Source organism: Culex pipiens, chromosome 2 (genome assembly GCF_016801865.2).
Source record: "Culex pipiens pallens isolate TS chromosome 2, TS_CPP_V2, whole genome shotgun sequence".
NCBI classification, from domain to species: Eukaryota; Metazoa; Arthropoda; class Insecta; order Diptera; family Culicidae; genus Culex; species Culex pipiens.
In genome coordinates, this window is record NC_068938.1 from 164,453,885 (window position 1) to 164,475,357 (window position 21,473).

At 37.9% G+C, this 21,473-nt stretch overlaps 1 protein-coding gene across 18 annotated transcripts in view; it reads right to left on the bottom strand.

Moving 5' to 3' along the window:
• LOC120418446 (heterogeneous nuclear ribonucleoprotein L) overlaps window positions 1–21,473 on the bottom strand; it is a 354,926-nt gene that overhangs the window by 124,359 nt on the left and 209,094 nt on the right. The window lies entirely within an intron of this gene.

A 21,473-nucleotide genomic window follows, 5' to 3' on the forward strand; every position in this document is an offset into this window, starting at 1 on the left:
TCCCTTACCCAAGTCTGACACTGTTGTTAGAATTTGAGGAATGTTTAGGTGCAAAGTCCGAAAAAAAGGCGCGCGAAGAATGCGAAACTGGTCCAAGATTTATTGCCTCCCGCAATGTTCAGTGGACGGAAATTTATTATCACCCTCGGAGCGAGAAAACATTCCAATCTCTGGCCAGAAACACCTTTTTCTGGCGGAGGCTCTAACCCTTCGATGACTGGACAGTTGCTCGTTGACACCGGGTTGGGGTGATTTGAAAGTCGACGGCGTCGTCAGCAGAAAGTCACCCCTCGTCGCAATATCGGAACAAGCCAGCCAGGTCATCGGATACCGAATTGACGGTTGCAGCAATTAATCGAACTTCCTGTCATTGAGTCGTGACAATTTAATGGTACGAAGAATTTGATGTAAAATTTACTGGACTTCAAATAATACATCTTGAAAGATACATTTTTTAAATGCCCTCAAAATGTTTCTGAAATATTCTTTCACATACAATCCCATGTAAAATTACGTGGTTTATTTGCAACAATTGCTGCATACGAAATAAATAAAAAAAAATATATATCACCATCAAAATCTGAGAGCTGGAGACTTATTTGGAGACAGCAATCATTTGTAACATTTAACGTAAAGTTACATCACATTACATGTACTGAATTTTCAGATATTTTGAAGTTACTCAAAAATTAGAAAACTTTTAATGTAGCTAAAGTTCTGCAAACTTAAGTTAAAAAAATTAGTTAGAAATAAATTTGAGTAAATTCAATTTGACACTTCTACATACTATTACATGTAAAATTACATTTTATGCTCAAATTTATTTTAATTAAAAAAAATCGTTTCATAAATCCACATAATTTCACTCAGATGTATCTAAAGGAAAAAAAAGTACCAACACGAAATTTTACACGCAGTGTTACGTAAAATTAAAGGGCATTATCTCAATGCCATGACTTCCCGTTGACCATCGACATAAAGGACCATATTTGATGATCATTCAAAAGAGAGAGGGAGAACGAATGAGGTTATTAAATCAGATCACCTTTCCATCGGCTTGTGGTTGATACCAGACGCACACAGATACGTCAGCTGAAATAGCACGATCCAGAGGGAAATTTCGAATCAATTAAATAAATGTGACGAAAAGTGGTGAGTGTATGTGGTGATTGGTCAAGGGACACGTGTACGCACGTGTATTTTACGTTCGGCTACCGCACCACATGCATTTCCAGCTATGGCACAGACAATTTTGCATTCAACTTTTATTTAAATCAGGTTTTATTTGGCAAAAGATTCGCATTTTTGGAGTTTACAAAACAAATCTACTCACAGTAAAAAAATGTAACATTACACTTGCACTGATTGTACTGATTCTAAGATAAATTACAATAAACAGCATTAAATCAACACTTAATTAGCACTAAGACGACGATTTATGATTACTTTTCCAGTCTTGGCCTTTTACATAATTGGTTGTGACAATTTGTATTCAGTTTTATAAGGTACAAAATAGCACTAATTCAGCACTCATTTGTAATCTGGCTTTAATAGAGCAACGTGATAGGATTACAATAACAGTAACCATCAATCAATTCCAACCCATATTTAGAGCTCAAAACAAGCTAAATGTTCATAAAATGCTAATATAATGCCAATTAAGTGCCAAAACAGTCCCAAATTCAACTTTTAAGCTCAAATCATTCCCTTGTCTATGGCCACTTTCTGCCAGCCATCACAAAAACCCAGAAATTGATTCCAGCTCTTCAGCGCGGCTCTGCTATTATTGGCGGTCCCCTCGAAAAATGGTCGTCCTATCGATCGAATGGCAGCTTTTTTTTGCACTGCAACCAGAGGATTCGAAAATAACCGTGGCCGAGGCACCCACTTCACACTTTGGAAAGCCGAGCTCGGTAATCCAGCCACTGACGGAGTCTATGGCGCTTATCAGCTGGGGGAGTGAGAATGCGATTTTGGTGTGCACTTTTATCCATCCTCACCAGAAAAAAAAATTCGTGGTCTGGGCTTGACACTTCTCGAGCCGGTGTCGGTTATCATGTGGTAATTGTGGAATTTTGGGTGGGAGGGATATGTCAGTTGGTTGGTATGAGATCGGATTAATAACTTCAAACTGATCTAGTTTGAGTTATGAGCTCGAATTTTGGCTAAATTTCAAATTAAATGTGATAGCATGAATTAATTGAATAAAGTTAGAGAATTAAAACATGCTCAAACGCTTCCGAACCAAACAACGGAATCCCCCTTCAAGAACACGACTTCAACAAGCAATATCTCGGCCAGTGCTGCTGCACACTGCACCTGTTTCGCAATATAAATTAAATTACCAACGGCAACAACGGTCCGACCTTGCCTCAGAGATCATAATCTTCAAACGAGCGACCCAGAGCGAGAGAGTTCTTCATTATGTCCACAATAAAATTCTTTCCCCCCGCTGGATACCTTCACCAGCAGAGCAGTTCTCTAGGATTTCGATCATTCGATTTTTTTTGTATTTTTTAATCCGACTGAAACTTTTTTGGTGGCTTCGGTATGCCCAAAGAAGCCATTTTGCATCATTAGTTTGTCCATATAATTTTCCATACAAATTTGGCAGCTGTCCATACAAAAATGATATGTGAAAATTCAAAAATCTGTATCTTTTGAAGGAATTTTTTGATCGATTTGGTGTCTTCGGCAAAGTTGTAGGTATGGATATGGACTACACTGGAAAAAAATGATACACGGTAAAAAAAATTGGTGATTTTTTTATTTAACTTTTTATCACTAAAACTTGATTTGCAAAAAAACACTATTTTTAATTTTTTTTATTTTTTGATATGTTTTAGAGGACATAAAATGCCAACTTTTCAGAAATTTTCAGGTTGTGCAAAAAATCTTTGAACGAGTTATGATTTTTTTAATCAATACTGATTTTTTCAAAAAATCGAAAATTGGTCGCAAAAATTTTTCAACTTCATTTTTCGATGTAAAATCAAATTTGCAATCGAAAAGTACTTTAGTAAAATTTTGATAAAGTGCACCGTTTTCAAGATAAATCCATATTTAGGTGACTTTTTGAAAATAGTCGCAGTTTTTCATTTTTTTAAATTAGTGCACATGTTTGCACACTTTTGAAAAAAATATTTTTGAAAAGCTGAGAAAATTCTCTATATTTTGCTTCTTCGGACTTTGTTGATACGATCTTTAGTTGCTGAGATATTGCAATGCTAAGGTTTAAAAACAGGAAAATTGATGTTTTTTAAGTCTCACCCTAACAGCGCACCATTTTTCAATGTCGATATCTCAGCAACTAATGGTCCGATTTTCAATGTTAATATATGAAACATTTGTGAAATTTTCCGATCTTTTCGATAACAATATTTTCAAAATTTTCAATTAAAGACTAACATTTTACAAGGGCGTAATATTGAATGTTTGGCCCTTTTGAAATGTTAGTCTTGATTTGAAATTTTTGAAAATATTGTTTTCGAAAAGATCGGAAAATTTCACGAATGTTTCATATATTAACATTGAAAATCGGACCATTAGTTGCTGAGATATCGACATTAGAAAATTGTGGGTTGTTTGGATGAGACTTAGAAAACATCAATTTTCCTGTTTTTAAACCTTTGCATTGCAATATCTCAGCAACTAAAGATCGTATCAACAAAGTCCGAAGAAGCAAAATATAGAGAATTTTCTCAGCTTTTCAAAAATATTTTTTCCAAAAGTGTGCAAACATGTGCACTAATTTAAAAAAATGAAAAACTGCGACTATTTTCAAAAAAGTCACCTAAAAATGGATTTAACTTGAAAACGGTGCACTTTATCAAAATTTTACTGAAGTGCTTTTCGATTGCAAATTTGATTTTACATCGAAAAATGAAGTTGAAAAATTTTTGCGACCAATATTTCAATTTTTTGAAAAAATCAGTATTGATTAAAAAAATCATAACTCGCTCAAAGATTTTTTGCACAACCTGAAAATTTCTGAAAAGTTGGCATTTTATGTCCTCTAAAACATATCAAAAAATAAAAAAAATTAAAAATAGTGTTTTTTTGCAAATCAAGTTTTAGTGATAAAAAGTTAAATAAAAAAATCACCAAATTTTTTTTTACCGTGTATCATTTTTTTCCAGTGTAGTCCATATCCATACCTACAACTTTGCCGAAGACACCAAATCGATCAAAAAATTCCTTCAAAAGATACAGATTTTTGAATTTTCACATATCATTTTTGTATGGACAGCTGCCAAATTTGTATGGAAAATTATATGGACAAACTAATGATGCAAAATGGCATCTTTGAGCATACCGAAGCCACCAAAAAAGTTTCAGTCGGATTAAAAAATACAAAAATTAAAATTGAAGAAAAAAGACCGATTTCGTAGAGAATTGCTCAGCAAGATTCAGCAAGTCCAGCCTGAAGCATTATTAGCTCACGCACACAGACCTGGGGATTTATTGTCGTCCCGGACAAACCTCTCTCCCGCCCCGTCGTCTTCGGATTAAGGTAACCAGCCCAGCAATAATTCCTACTTCGAATCTCCGGTAGCTGCCTTCTAGATTCATTTCACTGAAAGGAATGGGTTCATAAAACTGTGTATCATTCTCAACTTGTTTTTCGAGTAAGGTGATGTTCCATTTTTCGACCTATCTGAACCTATTTTTGACCTACCCGTTTTGATTTTCGATCAAAACGGCTTCAAACGCTAAAATTAACACTATGTTCCCATTTTCGACCCACGTGTACCCATTTTGGACCTAGTGCAAAAGTGACCCCAAAATTGAGATATTTACCCTACACATCGAATGGGAACGACTCACCGCCTCCGGCAATGATAATATGTCTTTTCATAAAGTTCCTTTCATTACTCGCAATCAAGAGAGCGCTGGCAACACTGCCGGCCGGCTGGCCGGTGTGTTGAGTGTTGGATCTACATTATTGCCGGTCGTCGGTGCCGAGTAGACTCAGATGTTTCAGTCAATTATTACTCTATGGGTAGGACTAATCCGATGAAATGTACCAAGGGAGAAAAAGAACCTGGCACCATTCTGGTAAGCGCCAAACTTTCGCAATAATATGCGAACTTTTCACATTTAAATTGTGTTACAATCCGTGCTCAACAACGGGCTTTACCGGGTCAATCTGGGGCGATGTAATAGTTTCGTCCCAGATCCACGTGTTGAAGCACTCTGAACACCGCTTGGACAGAGGAAGTTTGGCCGAGCAAATCCCATCGAACCAGCGGGGAATTCCACACATTTGCACACAACTCCAACGGATGGCCGACACTTGACAGATTCAATCCCCCCCATCGACGGAATCCGATGCACGTCCTTTCGTTTTTTTTTTTCGAGGACCGATGAGCCTGGATGACCATTTGCACCAGGATGAGTGGATTCTAAATCGAATCCCCGCGCACGGGATATATCGATTCACGTCAATTGAGGCGAATTTCGGTCATTGATGCCAGGTGTTTGATGGCAGGATTCACTCGCAGCTTTTTTATGGGCTTCCGAGAGTCGTTTGCAATTGAATTCGGCTTGTTTCCGGTGACAGTCAGTGCGGGATCACAAGTGCGAATCCACGCGGGACGGAAGCGATTCCGGAAGAATGGTCAGGTTTTTCGGCGGACGGATGTCACGGTTTTCACTCAATTGACACGTAATAGAGGTTTTTTCGAAGAACTTTTGAATAGGAATTCACATAGATTAGTTCATAGAAGCTTTTAACATATTTGACCTATAAAACGATATAAAGCTGAGTTAGTGCAGATAAAGAGCTAGTTTTTAATGTTTCTTGTAATCAAAGCTTTCTGAAGCCATAAGTTCTCAAGAAATCACAGAAAAACTGCTCTATAAAGCGATATAGAGCCGTTTAAAGGCTGATTAAGAGCTTATTTTGACTTCTTTAGTGCAAACTTAGTTCTTACTGACGTTTCAAGGTGTAATTTTGTCAAGATCAAACTAATGAACTCCTGGTTCATTTTTGACAGAGTCTACTACTAAAAGCGTACTAAATGAATACCTCAAAAATAGTACACAATCACATTAGCAGCCATCGTCCCCTAGTTCAAACTATCCGTCCCACCAACTCATCGACACACGAACTTGAATTTATACCCAGCTGATCCACACCGTTATTACGTGACATGTCGCTCCGTTCGTTTCCCCATTTTTTCTGCTGCTGCTGCTTCCGAAAACAAATAACAGTCGTGTGCCATGCATCAGAAGCTGCGACGCGACTCTAAGGTATTACCATCTTCGGGCGGCGAGAACGCGATGTTCATTGCTCCGTTGATAGAACACATGTTTCACTTATGTTTTTATGACATCAAAAACAAAAACAGCGCATCGCATCGCTCGTTCCACTTACCGGGGGAAACGTGCCCCCTCCCGTTTTGGGACCTTTTGCTGACGTTTGCTCGGAAGTTTGGGTTGTGTTGAGTGCGATTTTGAGTGGATTTTTTTTGTTGTAGGAGAAGATTATCTTGATGAGTACTGCAATTTTGCATTTTCTTGTCTAGATATGTCTTATGTCTTAATTTAAACGTAATTGTTGCTTAATTTAAACCTAGTGTTGCATATTTTCTAAAGACATCTTCTATCCGGAGATGTCTTTTGTCATTAGTTTAAACTTGTCCAGATATGATACTTGTCTAGATATGATACTTGTCTAGATGTATCTAAAGTCAAGAGATACATCATCTAGAGTTCCCTTTTGTCTGGAGTAGACTTTTGATTTCTCTTGTCTATAATTGACGCTGCACCCAAAACTGGGCATCGCTTGTCCGAGAGAATAATGGCCTCGAGTCGAGAGAATAGTTGTACCATTCACGGACACAGAGAACACAGCTCGAGATTGGCGAGAGAATTATTCTATCGAGGTTCATTTGCAAAAGAAGTTCATCCGTCAAAACAAAAAACCAAAAATGTCGACTACGGGAATCGAACCAGAGACCTTTGACACACTAACTCAATGACTTAACTGCCTCGGCCACCACAGCTTGCTGAACAAGGAGTGGTCAGATGTCAATGTATGGCACTTGTTGGAGATTTATTGTTTCAATTAACGAATGAACTCATTTGTTATGGTGGTGTGCGTTGGTAGCACTATTCTCTCGATTTTGGCGCTAAGCCCTCAATAAATTTTGAGGGAACGATTCTCTCGACTCGGAATTTTGGGTGTGTCAAAAGTTGAAAATTTGAATTATTTTTCAACAAATGTTTCTTGTCTAGAGAAGTCTTTTGTGTAGTTGAATTTTTGACTAAAATTGTCAATTTCTAAAAACAACTTCTGTTTATAGAAGTCCTTAGTCTAGAGATGTCTTCAGACTGACATGTTGATTGTCAAGACATAATTCATGCTTAGTCATATTTCTTGTCTAGACATGTTCATTGTCTTGAATCTTGGATTATGTTGTCTCTTGTCAAAAGTTTTCCTTTTTTTCTGTTACTATTTTCGCAAATCTAGCATTGTTGTCTAGGTTTAAATAGCTCTTTTCTAGAGATGTTTCCTGTCATATCGGGCCAAGTGTTGTCTCTTCTCCTAAAAATGTATTTCATCTAGACATGTGTCTTGTTCAAAGTTTACTCTTATCTTGCACAGAAAAAAATAATGTAAATTTGGAAGCTTTAATTTTGGAAGGTTGAATACTACCTCTTTTATGATGTAATTTTACCTCAATTTAGACTGAAAAAGTGACATTACACCAGAAAAGTGGTAAAATTACACATTTCCAGAGGTAAAATTACACCTTTTTTCTGACATAAAAGATGTACCCCTTCCCAGATGTAATATTACCATGATTTTTTTTTTCTGTGTGAGATATATCTTATCTAGAGCTTTTTTTCTATTTTGTTAAGTTGTTTCTTGTTATAAGTTGACTCTTCTCTATATTTGTCTCTAGGCCAAATTAATGTCTACACAGCTAAAAAAGTAGCAATCCAGCTGCGTGTAAAAGGCCTGGGTGTAAAATAAATATTGCATTATTTTATGCAATTTTATGTGATTTTACACCCTGAAACAAGTAGCCCATCAGTATGGGAAACCTACATGACTGAAATGTCAAGCTCATATATGCGTTTATCCTTTCAGCTCTTCATCGGTCTGATGGCCGAGTGGGCTTAGGCCCCAGTCCTTACTGTTGGTGCTGGGTTTGAATCCCGTCGGTTGCAACTTTTTTTTTGTGTTTGCAAAAATTGTACATGCAGTGTGTAATATTAAGTGTTTATTTTGACGAAGGTGATGTGCATGCTTTGGCATGCGATTTTACCATCGGATTTTTTGCTGTGTAGGCAAGAGATGTCTTTTCTCCAGAAATATATTTTATCTACGTTTCTTGTCTTTTCTAGAGTTGACTGTTGTCATAAGATGTATCTTATCTAGAGATCTTTTTGATTTGAGTACTTTTTTTTTTGTTGAAGGTTTACTCAGCTAGAAATACCGTCACCAGGGTTGACAGTAGGTCTGGGGTGAGATTGGGTCATACAAATTTCAACATTTTTGTATGACCTCAGTTCAACTCCCAGACTTAATGTCACCCCTGTTGATGGTATCTTAAAGATTTGTCCCTTGTCCATAATTATATTTTATCTAGACATGTTTCTTTTATAGAGTTGACAAATTAAAAAAATATCTAGAGCTCTTTAATTATTTTAAATAACTTTTTGTTGTTTTGTAAAAAGTTGTCTCTTCTCTAGAAGTATTTTATCTAGATATGTTTATGGCCTTCAATTTACTCTTGTCTTAAGATAAATCTTATCTAGATCTTTTGTGTATTGTATCAAATTGCTTCATGTAATGAGTTGTACCCCCGTCTTGGCAGGACTTGGCCGTGACCACAGTATATTTCAACTGAGACGGTTCGGTTAGTAACCACCCTATATCTCAAGAACCTTTGAAACGAATACCTTTCTCTGGTTAACGATTTCTTCTGAAATTGTACAGACATAGATCGGTAATGCAGATGACTCGGGCCAAGCAATCCACGACTCTTTCGTCCAGTTCATGAGTATATGAGATGGCCCTGGGCTGTTTTGAGACGGTTTTAGTAGTTATATAATGGTTTGATATATTATACCTCGTGACATTATTTCGCCTCTACGGATCGATTAAGTTCTAGAGCATTAACTCCATAGGGGGATGGCGTCGCTATTTTTAGACCACGTTTTCCACTTTTTCTCATCGAAACCGACTACTTTATCGACTTTATTTTGCTGGGCGAGATAGGACGCCGTCTATTTTTAGACGATGACTCAGCACTTTTCCACTCTTGCATTTCAAAAAACCAGATGGCAGCACGATGTAACGCCACGTCCCTATGATGGCCGACTGGTTAGCGTCCCAGACTATCAGACCCAAGGTGTGAGTTCGAGTCCCACCTGATTCTTAAAGGTTTTTTGTTCATGTTCAAAGTTCAATTCCTGATTCCAAATTTTAAGGAAGTCGACCGGGATTTGGTCCCTGAACCTTCTGCTTTCGAGGTAGAAGCCGCAACCATTAAGCCACGGAGCCAGTCCAAGTTGCTTCATGTAATGAGTTGACTATTTTCTAGAATTGTCTCCAGTCCAAAGTTATGTCTTGTCAAGATTTGTTTATTTTATCTAGACGTGTTTCTAGTATACAATTGACTCTTGCCCAAAGGTTTTATCGAGAGATTTATACTATCAAGAGTTGATCTCCGCTGGATTTGTTCCTTTTCTAAGGATGCCTTTTTAAGATTTATATTTCTTGACGCCTTAAAATTTCAATTTACTTATCTCATCAAAAGGTAAAACCTCCTCTCGCTTCAAGAGCTTTTCACATGCGTCACTACATGATTAATTACGTGTGTTGCCAAAAATTCGTTTGAATTATTAATCGTTTCATCAGGTGGCTGCTGTTGCTACCGCTGGAAACACCGTCGTCAAGTGTAATTTAATTAATCTCCTCACGCAAAGCATCCCGCATCCCAGTGAGTGCTACCGTCAAACTCTTGAGACAAGCTTTTTCGTCTGATTCTTCCGAAAACATGACGGTTTCTTTGTTCGCTAGCGGAGTTTGTCAAACATTCTTGGAAAATGTGTAATTTTACGTCAGCTTGATGTAATCGTTGAAGTTTACAGAAAACTTCGGTTTCCTTTTTCTCATCTTGTAATCGCCACGCTCTGATCTGGTTGTTGAATTCCTACCTCTTGACAACCAAACTAGTAATTTGTTTTGGCTACTTTTCCCGCACCCCCCCAGTTCTTCCAACATTCAAAACGATAATCTCGTTAGTGACGCGGATACACACAGCAGAGCAACCGTGACGAACCGTTCGGATCGGTTCTTCAGAGACCAAATAGAACGAAATTGACGCGGAAAGCGTTCCAAAATAGAGACACCACGCTTTTAATTTGGAGAGCCGGAACGTGGTTGATGATTTTGATTTTAAAATTCCACATTACAATCCTAAAAATCTTCTATACAAGTATTATCTTTATATAAAAAATAAAAAGCATAAATGAAACAAAAAAAACTATTTCAACTGAGTTGATTTTCAAGAAATTATAAAATGTTGAAAAATTAAGAACAATTGCAAAGTACTGCAAAGGAACAAATTCAAAACAAATTTCAATCCCGGCCAGGCCTACCAAGACAAAGTTTACCGCTGAGACGAATTATTGAAATGAAGAGACTTTGAGTTTGCAAGTACTAATCCTTCTGCGGAAGGTAATTAAATTAGCCTTAATTTAATTATTAAATTATAGATTAGTAAATTGAACTTACTAAACCCACAGAGTTTTTCAATACTAATTATTTTCAAAGCCAATCCGATTTGAAAAGTTGAAAATTCAATTCCGAACTGCATAAGCGCGATTAATTTCCCAAAAATCCACTCCAAATGTAGGTCACTAACTCAAACAAGCTCATGTTTGCCGGTCTACTTTCGTGATTAGCTCTGCCAACACACACACACATACTAGCAGGAACACAATCACCCCCACCCACACACACACACACGTTTATGCGGCAGGTGTCGAAACAGAACCCGGGAGGACCGAAAATTTACATAAAACAACACCGGCCACCGGCCGTGTGCCATTAAGAGCACACCTCAGTTATGTCGATTTTTCCGGCGGGAAAATTTCGCACTGTTCGACTTTTTGAAATTTTGATCGATTGCGGAAAACTGCGAAGGTGGGCCAGGGGGTTTCCCCTTAATTAATATTCCTGTTTGTTTCAATTGGCCTCCCCCCGGCGCAGTGTGAATCGATCATTATCGCGCTCCCCTTAAAGTCAGCGGGTCGGAAAATGGAAAATCGGAAAATTTGCTGCCCTGATGCGTGGTGTGGACTGCACGTTATTTTTTTTTAACGAATCAATCTTTGTGTAAAATTCATCACAAATTTGTTTGTTTTTCATCAAACAATTTTTCACTTTTCTCTGACGAATGGGGGAAAGCCCCCCTGAGCGTGTGTGTGTGTGTTGTGCGTTGATGATGAAAGATGGAAAATCTCGTCCCACTTTTCATTTTTTCCTAAAGCTAGACAAATTTTCCTCACGCACCCAGCCACGTCCGACAGATCCAACACGTGCCACAAATCGTTCCATTTAATAATAAAAATTCCAAATTTGATTTCAAGTCCCAATCTCTCAAAGCGCTGGCATCACTGCCTCTCGTTGATGGTCGGGAAAATCTCCCACAAAAACGAAATGAAATTAAGTTGCGATTTTTTCCCCTCCCCCCACAGACCGCACTTTTCCTTTGATGGCTTTTCCGGACGCGTTTGTTTATGAATATGGTGCTGGTGGCTGAATGTTTGTGTGATGACGTTACACGGTTGATGTTTTCTCAATTTGCTTGCTGCTGTGTTTGCCAAACGACCACATTACACCTGCCACCACAGCGAGCGGGCACTTTTGCTCGGAAAATGGTTTGGAAAATGAGAAAGTGCCCTCAACTCCCCTCTCTCTCTCTCAGTGCTCGCTGTCTCGAATGGACGGAGATAAACAAAAATAATATTTATGTTGATAATTTTTGCTTTGCTGGAAGGGAACTTGAGGTGGGTTGTGAGGTGGGGGGAAATGTGGGAAAAGTAGCTTTTTATTTTTCATTTGCACGAGAAAAACTCACTCTCTGATCAAAGGGACTGTTGCTGATGTCGATTCAGTAAAAACGATGTTGAGAAGTTAAAGTAAAAAGTAATGGGACGAAACATTTTGCAATGGAGTAATTGGATATGGTTATTTGCTTTGATTTCAATATTCATCAAAAATGTTCATCTTAAGGGTTTTTACCTTTGCGAAAATATTCTATAATTCGATTTAAAAAAAATTGAACCACAAGAAAATCTCTCAAAGCTTTTTTTTTGCACGTGATACTAGGCTGAGCATTTTTTTTTAAATCAAAATAATGCCGGAAAAAATTGAAACCAACACATTATAGACTTAGTTCTACTGAAAATAATCTTAAATCCAGGTCCAGGAATAATAAAAAAAATATCGATAGCATCTAAATTTGAAACACTTAATTTTAGAATGATTTAAGGCAAAAGTCAATAGGGTGTCAGCCAAAAATAACTATTTAATGGATACCCCCTGGTTCGATTCCTTTAGGCAAAATTAAGCATCTGTGCCAATTTTGAGCAAAAACGGTCAAGGTTTAGCGGTCGCTATAGATCGTTGGGTCTCGTGGCGCAGGGGTAGCGGCTTCGGCTGCCGATCCCGATGATGCTATGAGACGCGGGTTCGATTCCCGCCTTATCCACTGAGCTTCTATCGGATGGTGAAGTAAAACGTCGGTACCGGTTTCTCATGTCTCGTCAGAGGCGCTGGAGCAGAAATCCCACGTTAGAGGAAGGCCATGCCCCGGGGGGCGTAGTGCCAATAGTTTCGTTTTTTTAGATCGTTAAAATTGGTGAAAAAATATCTTTTCAAACAAAAACGACTTCTATTAGTTGCTAATAACTTTTCAGGATCAACTCGGATCGCTTTAAACTCTTCGACAAAAATTTAGAGCATTAAATTTCACATAAGAATCTTACACTTGACGACATTTCGAAAGAAATAACACTACTTTCCGGGAAAATTGGATTTTTTGCTGAAGAATCTCAAACTTGACCATGATCCGTCACATTCAACGCTACCTTTTGATGAGATTTGGAAATTTTTGCTTTTCCCCATACTTTTTTTTTATTTTCCATATAAACTTCAACGATAAAAAGCGACCCTTTATACCTTAACCGATTTGGCTCATAATTTGCATAGTTACTTATTTTTACCTAAAGGATCGAACCAGAGGGTATCTCTTAAGATTTTCCAAAATTTTCATTTTTTCATGTCACTCGATTGCACATCTATAATATCTCGAAAACTGCAAATTTCACGGGAACATCAATTTCAAAACACCACATTTCACGCAAATTTCGCGGAACGATAAAAATGTTAAAATAACTCTGAAAATCTTGTGTTTAAATCATAGAAACTACTTTTTGTGCTTCATTATATATGGAGCCTAACATTTCAAAAGGGCACATAACTTTTGTAAACAATAGTGTATCCCTTTCACTCAAATGACAGTTTACATAAGGTGTGAAAGGGACACACTCTTGCCTAAAAAAGTTATGTGCCCTAATGAAATGGCAAGCACGATATTATTATAAACTAAAAAAAATCTTTAACAAATTTGAACGAGACAAAAAAAACTCTCCTGATTTTCAACTGCTTTTTTTAATATTCGACTAATAAAATTAAAAAGTTTTCGCTAATTTGCTTTCTTTTATTGCTTTTCATATCAAAGCAAGATTTAACAATCTTGTCTAGCAAAAAAATAGTGAAATAATAGAATTTTTAGCGACATTTGGCACATTAAGATTTTTTAAAGGTTCTTATCTCCTTTTACAAAATTTAATATCAAAAGACAAAAAAAAATATCAAAATCGACATTTTCATTCAAAATAAAAACAAAACAAAAAGTTGTATTTTACCTTCCAAGGGAATCGTCCACCCAAATAACCAAACATCGTTCAAATTAAACAGGAATAAAAAATCTGTAATGTTTTTAAAAGTTAATTTCAAAGCTTTCATTTTATTTTGAATAAAATAATGCTTGATTCTTTAAATTTCTTTTGAAACTATATCTTTCAATAAATTAGCAGACAAAAATTATAACAACGAACGAAAATATTACTAAACATAGTTTCTAAAAAAAATTAAAAATCTGAACAATTCTTCAAATGAACCAAACTTTTCAATTGAAAACTAATAAAATTTACCTGAATAGTCTGATTTACCTGAATAGTCTGTATGGATAAAATAATTATTATGTAGTTATTTAAAAAAAAATGATAAGAGACAATTGATAAATTCCACGAATTCCACGCCGTCTACGAAATCGTAAAAAATCACTAACACTCTGTTAGTCATTAAACAAGGATACTCATTCGTTTAATTCTACAGTAGTTCATAAGATTATGTGTATTCCTATATGAGTTTAAAAAAATATTTGAGAAAAATCGTTACAGTTTCACACAAACATAACATTTCACGGGATTTGGCGGAAATTGTGAAATTTCACTAACCCTAATAATATCCATTGAAATTTTGAAGTTTTCTCCCCTGCTTTTTTTTGCCAAGTTGGAAGGGAAAGGTCAAAATAAGCGTTACAAAACAATTGCAACTGCCTAAGTTTAAAAAACCCTTTCAAGATGTGATAACTGGACCTAATTATTATTCACGAATTATAGCTGCAAAGAAAACTAAAACAAGTCTCAGTTGAACTCAATATTCTTCAGATTCATAAAAAAAATATTCTGTTTTTTTTAAGAACTGGAGTCTTAATTTTGTCAAAAATAAAGTTCTAATATGTACCCATAATAACTCAGAGATATCAATCCTTAATATCTGAAAAAAACGTTGGCAAATAATAAAAATAGTTTTAAAAAATCGATTTAAGCATAAGTTATTGGAAAAAGTTAAATAGTTTTGAATCCATTTTTTTTTTTTATTTTTAAATGTTTCATTCTTTAATAATGCAGAAATTGTGTAATATTATGTCGTAAAATATCCAAGGAAGAATTATCAAAAAAATAACAGGAATCTCTTAAAACTTCAACCTTCAACCAGAAAAAAAATGTTCCGGTTACTTCAACCTCTCCTCAATCTGTTTTAGAGCTATAATCTCGTTAGTGGAGACACCAGAACGCGAACATCGTAACGAAGAATGGCACCATCCGTCGAAAAACTCAAGAAAGGAGCAACTCTCTGTATGACTCTACGTTGTGATTTTTGACATCACAAATCATGATTATATTACATTTATAAATTTGTTAATATTTTTTCTATAAAAAAAATGCGATTTTACATCAGAAAATGTGTAATGTAACATTACATAAATAAGTAATATTTACGTAATATTACACCATCAAAATTGACACTTTCAAAATTCCCATATTTTTACTGTTTCCCAAAAACCCATCCTATCCCATGCTCAAAACAGTAGCTTATTTTTAGCCACAATTCGTCACACATTTTTTCGTCGTCGTGTCGCATCTAACTCATTATGCTTTATGATCGCGCAGAACCCGAGGTTGCTCGCACTCCTTGCTAGCCAGCTACTCTCCAGCATAGTCCGACGACAAGGCCTTAACGACTTTGCTTCGTTTGATGTTTTGCCTGGCCGGGGTGTAGAAAATGAAATCAACAAACACCGGGCCCGACAAGAGTGACAAATTTAGAATTAACACTAGGGCCTTGGGAGTCAGAGGGACACCACGTGGACATTTGAGGGGGTCTTGATGGTGGACGGACTCAGAAAGCATCAATCAGGAATGTGACTTCAATTTGGAGAACGTGAATGAAAGATTATTGGGTTTGTGCGAGAGTGAGCGTTAATGGGATTATATTTTAAGGTTAGGTTCTTTTAAGGCTGATGACTTTAGTCATAAAAGTTGTAACTTTGAAGGCCAATTTGGATCATGTTGATGTACCCAACGGCATTTAAAATCTGAGGCAAAAAAACGGAAAAGACGATTTATAATTATATGATATAGATTTACCTCAAACCTTACACTGAAAATGTAGAATTACTCACAAAAGACGTAAATTTACACATGTTTCTACTGTACATGTTGCGCAAGACTCCTTCCTGTCTGCAGCACCTGGCTGAGCGGGTGGTTGGTCGAGCGAAATGCAAACCCACGACCTTGCCACCTGCTGGCCGACCCTTTCTTTTGCCGGTGGGTGGTTGTGTGTCACACAGATTTGCCCACCAAACAGCAAGGCGGAGGCGAACAAAAAAACAGAAAGAAAATTGGTGCACACACGCTTCCTTGTTCATTAATTTTACCAGCTTGCGTATTCATGGAAGCAAACTGTAAAAATGTTAACGTAGTTTTACATGGAATTTTGTGTAACTTTTTTTCTTGACAAATAAACTGAAAAATAGTTGAATTCGAATCCGTTTTGATCAAACATAAATTAATGTTTTTAAGACTTAAAATGTGCATGTTTGTGATTTACATGTAATTCCATGTAAATTTACAGTAACCACTAAATTCAAGGTAAATCTTCCAAAAAAGTACTGAAATACTTTAAAAAATGAAATTTCTACAGTGCAAAACCCCAGTATTCACATTTTGGTGCTACACCAAAATGTAATTAATATTAATTATCCATATGACGGCGAAACAAGCTCCCGACCTGCTGCGGTGCGGTGGAATTTGGAGTCCCTGGAACGGCTTCAACGGAAGGTAGGGGTAGGAGGGTCGCTTAATTTATGCTGCAACGTTTCAATTCTGTAAAGTGCGGAATCGCCCACCCTCCGGTCAAATTGCAACGCAGAGTGCAGGTGAGAAAATGCGGTTTGGAGCGCCTCCTGCTGCTCTCAAACGTGTCAAGTTTTATTTCATTTGACGTAAACTAATCGCCGTCGGTTTGCGGGAGAAGTGTAATTTGAGGTTTGAGATTGGAAGCTGCAGCTAGTTGGAATTGAATTAATTTTGGGGATTTATCAAACTTTCTTGTAAAACTACTTTTTTAATTTCTTCAATTTTCAAGTTATTGATTATGGTCCCAAAATGTTATGACGAACAGCAGATTGTCTCGTTAAAAACACTGGCTCCAAGGCTACGTCCATACAGTCTATGAAGGATTTGCGAAGAAGTTTCGATTAGTTTGCGAAGCGACTTTTAATAGTAAACGAAAATTGTTGGATGGTCATCAACCCCCCAATCATCGACTCTAAATGTGTTACGTAATATTTGAACGACTCCTAAGAGCTGGAAATAATCCGAATTTCTTCCCGCCCTGAATTAAACAAGTCCGTCGCTCCACAACCAAGTCCACGTGGGCCTGGTGCGATTTAATTACACTACACACTACACAATCCGTTTCAACTGTAATGTGTAACCACGTGGCCAAGTTGAATTTACTGCTGATTATATTATGTGGATCTACACAGCTCACACGACGATAAACGTTAGTAGGTGCGGTATGGTGTAAATTACGTTACCTTAGACAATGCTAGAGAGGTAGATTCCCCCCTAACAAAGGGAAATTGAATTTCCATCTGTTTGGGGGGAGGGGAATTGCTCGGAAAAGCGCCAACCATAACGATGATTTTATTTGCATAATTGAGTGTTGCGTGTGCGCGCCTGGATAACGTCAAAGGATTCTAGCTTTTGTGATATTAGGCCTGAAAGGGATACTCAACGTAACTCGCGAGGCAGAGGGAAAGTGGCCACTTGCCCTTTATGGTACTCGAGTAAATCTATCCAGAAATTGTTAAATTGACGAGAAGACGGTTGTTGAGTAACGAGGAATCCTGGAAGATGCTAGATATGGAACATAAGGAGTTCAGGAGTTCACTCCACTGAAACTCTCTAGGAAATAATAAGTAGATTTCTTAGAAGGGGATAAAAGCTACCTGCTCAAAAGCACTTGGAAATTAAATTTTGCAAAATACAGTTTACGGGGGATTAAAGTCACTTGCAAATTTCGCTGACAGAGCTTTCCAAAAAGCTGAGTCCATTTCAGCTACAACACTCAAGCTCCTCTAAATTCCCCGAATCCTTTGAAGATTGCAACGCAGAGTACACTTTGCTTTTCATAGTCCTGCTGTGTCCATGTAACTTCATGACTTTGTTGCAAGCTGACACTTTCATCCTGGCATCAACATAAACACTTTTCCCCTCCTGTAGGGGGTGGGGAAATCCCCAAAACAGTTGCCCTCCCTAGCAAAAAATCTCTGCGCGTCCATTTCCAAGGCCCACGTAATTAGGTGCCAGCGAGTTTGTGCGTTTGAGGAAAATTCCTTCCGGGCGAATAAAAACGCACCGAAAATCTGCTTCTTTTGCTGAAAATCCAGCGGCAGTCCCGCGAGACGGGTTTTCCAAGCATGATTAAGGCAAAAATAAGCAACTCGCCGTAATCCATCCATGGGTTGAACCACCACCGCCATCCTTCATCATATTTCGCTACCGACGTCTGGGAGCACACTGAGCTGTGTGCTGCAGCTAGGCCTAATGATGATAGAAAGGCCCCGAAATGGTTGTGTTGCCCTGCAAGGATCGTTAGAGAAGCGACGCAATTTGGCGCATAGCATATTTTTCGCTTATCTCATCCTGGGTGGCTCGTTTCGAAGGAATTGTGGGCTTGGGTTTCCGAGAAAACGGCGAAAGTTGCGGAGAAATTGTGTGGGTTGAAGTTTATTTGTGCAGAAAGATGGAGAGTTCTGAATAACTTGCAAGCAACACTGCAAAACTTGTATACGATATGTATGGACGAGTGCAGCGCCATCTTTTAGTGAGTAGCACTGTTAGTTTGAAACAACTTCTAGAAATGAGTTCTTCGCTCGAAAAAACTCACTGTTTCAAACTTCTAATTTCAAAACTAACAGAAACTGATCAACCGATACCGATGTTCCTCACCCGAATCCACTTTCCTGCCGTGACCGCACCTGACTCCGGTTTCGATTCCACAACGTGGAAACATTGAAACACTTATCAAGACGTTCCCCCGTTCGGCAATGTTTCCGGCAGGGTATCGTCTTCCCCTTCCCAGACGAAGAAAACTAATCGCTTTCCCTCGGAATGGCTTGGGGGAGGGGGTTATTTTCCGTAATGATTCTACTATTCGTACACACAGACGAAACTGTTTGGCAACGAACAAACAAATCGTTGCAATTGAAGCACCGCCAACTCTGTATTGAATGAAATTGATTGATTCTGAAGGAAAATTAGTATCGGAGCAGTGTTTCCATTTTCAAATTTCGATACATTAAGTACTTTTGTGTCGGAAGAAGTACTTTTGATTGAGTTTCAGCAAGTTAAGGGTATCTTAAACTTTGCATGCAAAGCATGTAAACTTGCATGAAATATTAAATTGCATACAAAGCACAAATATCTTGGTTGTCATTTCTAAACAAATATCATAAAAAAATTTAGGATATTTTCCAAAACTTCTGCATCATCTTTCCCCATCAAAAATATCTATACTTTTAATGGAAAACGATGATTCGCACAGGTGAACGTTCGCGGCCCCCCGAAGGGAAAACATGGGCGGAAAACTTTGATGGTTCTGCTCTCTCGAAGAAAACTTTTCCCGCTACAAATGGAGTGAGTGAAAATACATGCCCTAGCAGATTTGTGGGTCTCTATTTGTGTTGGTATTCAAGGGAAAACCACACACACACACTTCAGCAAATGTTCGGAGGTAGTTTCGCAGATTGCTTGAAGTTGAGGTATGGTTATTTTAGTTTAACTTTTGAAATGGATGGGGGTCTGCCCTAATTAAAATTTGGTATACATCAATATTAACAGACAAATGATTAAAATTCAGCGAAAATAACGAGTAATCTATCTAAAAAAATCCGAGCATCAACCATGCTTTCAGACTTGATGAATAGTCCCTTTGGCTAGATTCATCGTAGCATTCATGATGAAAGAGATAAAGTTGGGTGTTGTCGAGCAACCCCGTCTGGAGGCTATTCCTAGAATTATAACCTGGTGTTTCTGATCAAAGTTCTACGAACGATGAGCTCGTGGCCGCTGAACGTATTAATTACGCTACTCACTAAAAGATGGCGTTGTACAAGTTTCGTGGAATTGCATTAAAGATTCAAAACATTGCATGCAAGCTTCTTACCAAACTTTGCATTTTGCTTTATTCTGACGGGAACAACTTCAGAAGTCTCGCTAATTTCACATGCAGAAGACGTCAAATCCCAGAACCCCCAAAAAGGGGAGCCCCAATCCAATTAAACTTTCAATATTTCGGCACACCTGTGCTACTTGATGCTTTCGTTACCAGATCTCACCGAGAAAAAAAAATCCCAACAATTTCCCCAGCACACGCAATCCAAAATCTCCGACAAATTTACGACAACACAACAAACCAGGAGATCAATTAAATGAAAATTGATGGCTCCTTTCCGATCAACGTTCTGCGGTGCGTTTCGGAAATCGATTCGCGCGCGCGCCTTCTATGAATGGAATTACCTGAGTAAAAGCAGGTCAAAACGCGTTGAGACGGGAGGTCCCCTTACCAAATTGGAGCACAAATAAAAGTAGATTCGATTTTTCCTCCCTCCCCTTTTTGGAAGGTTTGGGGGGAAATTCTTTGTACTTCACCGTCAGACAGACCTTCGCGAGGCTGTTTTTATTGTGCGTCATAAATCAATTGGAAGAGTTCAGATTCCTTGCCCGGGCCGTATTCTCGTCATGGAAAAGAAGAAGACGGAGGAGCTCACCCAAACAAATAAAATTAGCTAAATTAATTGGATTCCGTACGCTCCGTGGTCCTGCTGCTGCTACTCTACTCGTAGTCGGCGATGATCGAGGACTTTTCTGGAAAGTTTTTCGACGGGTGGGGGATGTAACAACGGTGCTCGTAATTGGCGTACACATAAAATCAGTTTACTTGCTCGCGCGAACGTTTTCGAGGTGTAGTCCAGGTGTAATCCAAGCAACAAGAATGGGTTGGGCTAATGAAACTCAATAAAGTGCCATGAAAAGGGGTACTTTATGGCAGCTCAGAAGGGAAAAGGTTGGACGGTTTAAGCTAGAACTAAATGGTTGAGTAAGCAATGCTGAACGAATAACGAGACTTGAATGTGATTTTTATGCGAATGTGATTGTTTTGATAGGGAAGACGGAGTTGGACTTGATGAACAATTGTCACGTCGTTTCAATACTATCAATTTCAGAATTTGACGCCATTTGAAGCGTTCTTACTTTGATTAAAAGCCATTTGATCGCATTACTTGCTTAGGGCAGATGTGTCATTGCTTCACCCATACAAGGCTCCATACAATTTTGGCAGCTATCCATACGTAAATATTTTAAAGTTTCATTGATTGATTTGGTGTCTTCGGCAAAGTTGAATTAATACCTTCAACTTTGCCGAAGACACCAAATCAATCAATGAAACTTCAAAATATTTACGTATGGATAGCTGCCAAAATTGTATGCAGCCTTGTATGGGTGAAGCAATGACACATCTGCCC